We start from the raw sequence: 4,724 nt of genomic DNA, 5'->3' as shown, positions 1-4,724 counted from the left end.
AGGAACTAGGGAGGGCTTAAGGTTAAGCTCAGTTACGCTAAGGGGGTTCTGCCCTCCAAGCTGGGACTTGTTTGTGGCCCCGCCACAGGTCAATCCCAGGCTTCTGCTCCCGACAAGTCAATTATGCAAAAATAGAAAAAGAGAACAAGTAGAAAAAGAGTAGCAGAGCAGAGTGAGGGGGACAGGGAGTGTTGGTGGGAATGAGACTGCAGTGTTCAATATGGGAGCAAGCCACCTCTCTGAGGAGGTGAGGGTTGCACAGAGGCTGGAAGTGGAGGGGAGAGGTATCTGGATAGATACCTGAGGTGAGAGCACTCCAGGCAGAGCAGACAGCCATGCAAAGGCCCTGAGGCAGAAGCAGGCCTGACACAGTGGAGGAATAGCCAGGAGCCCCATGGAGTGGGAGGAGAGGACCATTGTAAGGATTTGAATTTACGTTTGTGTGAAATAGAAAACCATTGTGAGGTTTTGACCAAAGGAACAATGTGTAAAAAGAATTCCCATGGAATACTAATGAGGGAGGCAGTTAGAAAGTAAAGATCTGTATATTGTGATGGAAAACCAGAGGCAGATGGTTGGCTGGAGAAGAGGTTTCATGGCTGAGGAGGAGCCTGCAACCAAGGTCTCTGCAGTGCCATTGACCTGAACTGAACCTGGGACCCTTTGGTCCACAGGCTGATGCTCTACCCACTGTGCCAAGCTGGCTAGGGCCCAAGTACATCCGTTTTTATATCTTTCAAGTATAATCAGAGGAAAACAATGAAAACATTTTATTTATAATGATGGTGGCAAAAAAGTTAATTTGGTATGAGGAAGGACTCCCTGATGGAGGGTAACAGAAAAGGAGTCTCTGCCATCCCTGGCTCTCTGTGAGGGTCAGACACCGCAGCACCTCCAAGGGCAGGCACTTGCTTGGAGGCGGGGGGCGGGGGGGGGGGGGGTGAGGCGATTGAACTCCACCCCATTTTGCCACCCCTAGAACGTACCCCGTGATCCTGAAATCAATTTTGCATCCCAATCCCGTTACCCCTGCACCTGGCAGGCTGAGTTTTGAGTGTATTGAATGAACACTAAGCTGGTTAGAGTTAGTTGACTGGGTTTCAATACCTTCTTGTCTGAAGGATTCCGTTTCCTCTGGGGACGGATGCGGCTGAGGTTTCTCCCCTGGGAACACTGCTCCCTGGAACCGCAGGCATGCTCCCCGGCGTTCAGCTCACACCTCAGGTCCTTCTCCTGACTCCCGCCTCTGGAGGAGCCTCACCCTTCCTCTCTTTTCATTTTTATCATCCGAGTCATTTATATTTATTGCAGACATTTTAAGTGGGGCGGGGGGGGGGGGGGGAGGGAGGAAGGAGGACAAAAATTGCCGGCCGGTGTGGCTGAGATTGAGCATCGACCCATGAACTGAGAGGTCACTGGTTCGATTACTGGTCAGGGCACACGCCCAGGTTATGGGCTCCATCCCCAGTTAGGGGCGTGCAGGAGGCAGCCAATCAGTGTTTCTCTCTCATCATTGATGTTTCCATTTCTCTCTCCCTCTCCCTTCCTCTCTGAAATCAATAAAAATCTATTAAAAAATAAAGGGACAAAAATCACCTGTAGGCCCACCAACCAGAGATAACCAATATATTTTTGATTCATACATAGATAATTGTCAAAATAAAATAATATCAAATGTAATAATTGGGAACATATTTTTTTGTTTTTACTTTGTCATGAAATCTTCATCTTGAGTATCTTTTTTATTTTAAAGCAATGTTTTTTATCCCTAGCTGGTTTGGCTCAGTGGATAGGGCATCAGCCTACGGACTGAAGGGTCCCGAGTTCTGTTCTGATCAAGGGCATATGTCTGGGTTGTGGGCTCGATCCCAAGTGGGGGGGAGGGGGCGCGGCATGCAGGAGAAAGCCAATCAATGATTCCCTCTCATCATTGATGTTTCTATCACTCTCTTCCTCTCTGAAATCAATAAAAATATATTTTAAAAAACGTTTTTATTGATTTCAGAGAGGAAGGGGAAGAGAGAGAAAGAGAGAGATCAGCTGCCTTCTGCATGCCCCCCACTGGAGATTGAGCCCAAAACCTGGGCATGTGCCTTGACTGGAATTGAACCAGTAACCTCTTGGTTCATGGGTTGATGCTCAACTCCTGAGCCACACCAGCCATCCCTGAGTACCTTTCTAAGTGTGTAAATGTGTATGTCTACAGATGCATTTTAAGGAATACTATACATACTATTCCATCATACAACTCAACCATCATTTAGTCATTTCCTCTGGTTGGTCAGCTGTTACAGCGTCTTATCATCACTAACAATGCTATGGTGAACATTCTGGTACGAATCTTTGCCCTCATCTTGTCATTATATGCTTAATCCAAATGATAGGAAATAAACTTAGTTTGAAGAGGATGCAATATTTTAAACTTTAAAATGTAAAGTATGTTTCTAAAACCAGCATAATTTAAAGCCACAGACCACTCACTGTCTCCCCCCCCCCCCCCCCCCCCCCCCCCGCCACGTCCATCTCTCTTCTGGGTGTGAAGGGTCTTGAGTGTGTTTGTGACTTCTTGCCAAAGGAGTACATTTCTCTCCCTTTCCCAAGCTGCCCCCATGCGATTTCTCTGCCCCTTCTCCTGTCTCTGAAATCATCGCCCTCTCCCTGCTCAGCTCTTCAGCTTGTGGACGAAAAGAGGCCACACACTAACCTGACCAGCTCAGAAAAGGCCCACGTGGTGGCCTTGCAAACTCAGAGACCTAAAGTTACCACAAAGGATAATCCGAAATGAAAACTTTTAAACTGAAAAAGCAGTTCATGGAGGGTAGTCATGTCCTAGGCCAGCATCTTCCTGACAAAGTCAATCTTTACCTTACCCGAGACTGTCTATTAATAGTCTTTTTGCATCTATGGTAACATATCATTGGAACATTTTTCCTTTTTCTGGGCCCCTCAAAGCTCAAGCACCACTCTGCTGAGACCACAAATCTCCTCATTGTTAACTACCCTGCACCTAAGTAAAAGACGTATGTGTCTATCATTTTACTTTTTCTCCAGTCCCAGAGGTTCTGTCCTCCCCACCCCACCCCTGCCCCATTTGCTTTCTCCCGCCTCCCTAACCTATCACCCATGAATTTCATGTAACCCTTGAAATCTCCTCGTTTGATTGTGATGCATAAAAGAAGGTGAAAAAATGCCATTCTCTGGAGCATTATCCTAATCCATTACGATTCTGCTTCCGGGCAATTACTGACAGTTTGGCTCAAAAATTCTTCTCAGGTTTGAATGTTTCTCACGTTAATGAGCTCTGCATGTGGTACCTGAAACACGTTCATTCATTCAGGTAAGTCAGCAAATGTGCGTGAAGCATTTATTCTGTGATAAACCCTGGGAAATACAGAGGCGAGTGAGTAAAGTCCTTGTCCTCATGTAGCTTATAAATAGGGACAGGATGTCAGACAATGATAAATTAGATGAAGAACCAACAGGATAATGAGAGGGAATGGATGTGGAGAGATATTTAGATAACATAGCCCAGAATATATATATATATATATATATATATATATAGAGAGAGAGAGAGAGAGAGAGAGAGAGAGAGAGAGAGGTGACATATTTCTCTGTTGATGTGTCTTCCTCCCTTTGTTAGATGGGACATGTTGTTTGTTTGTTTTTTAATCTCTATATATTTTTATTGATTTCAGAGAGGAAGGGAGAGGGAGATAGAGATAGAAACATCAATGATGACAGAGAATCATTGGTCAGCTGCCTCCTCCGTGCCCCCCACAGGGATTGAGCCCTAAACCCAGGCATATGCCCTGACTGGAATCAAACCTGGGACCTTTCAGTCTGCAGGCCGTCGCTCTATCCACTGAGCCAAACCAGCTAGGGCATAGATGGGGACATGTTTTATGGTGTGTACCCCAGTGCCTGGCACATAGAGAGAGTCCAGTTAGCCGTGTCAGCAATGAACAATGAATGGGAGAGTAAGTGGAGGTGATGCCTGCTGCACTGCTCTGAGCCCAGCTCCAGGAAAGTGGGTTCTTCCCTCGGATGCCTCATCTCGTTACCTAAGAATGAACAGAAGACAGAGATGTTGGGGCGCTCGCTCTACTGTACAGCCCGCCTCCGGCAGAGCTGCCCTGAGAATCCGGACGGCAGAGCAGCACAGAGGTCCACAGCAGACGCTTGATTTTGGCTCTGGTGTTTATCCACGCTGTGACCTTGAGCAGGTTACCCAACTCTGTGAGTCAGTTTTAAATCTAGAAGTGGAGATGATGGCACCTACCTGGCTGAGTGGTGAGGATTAAATGGATATGCGATATGCAAGAGCGTGGCAGGGAGACGGGCTCAGCAGAAGGGAGCAGCCAGCGTTGCTGGGCCCCAGGTGCCAGGAGCTGCTGGTGGCTGAGTGACATGGAGCTGACCTGCTGGCTCCCTTCAGACCCCGCCCCCTCCCTGCCCGGATGTGGGCAGCCAGGGCTGAGCAGGAGCTGAGGGCCCGGGCATTCCTTCAGAGAGGAGCCAGCATGCGGGCATACTTTCCACATCATTCCAAATGTTTATCCACATCCTAACTTCTCTGGAAAAAGAAAGATTGTAAAAACCATATGAAGACATGGAAGGAAATTTTACAGAAAAAAAGTTAATACCTATGATCTCAGCATTCTAGCCCAATGATGTTATTCCTTTCTGTCTAGTTTTTCCTGTTTGTCCAAAAGCATACATAT

This window comes from Pipistrellus hanaki (genome assembly GCF_964339955.1).
Source record: "Pipistrellus hanaki genome assembly, chromosome: 2".
Lineage (NCBI taxonomy): Eukaryota > Metazoa > Chordata > Mammalia > Chiroptera > Vespertilionidae > Pipistrellus > Pipistrellus hanaki.
The sequence above is the reverse complement of the archived record's forward strand: the minus strand, read 5'-3'. Positions refer to the sequence as shown.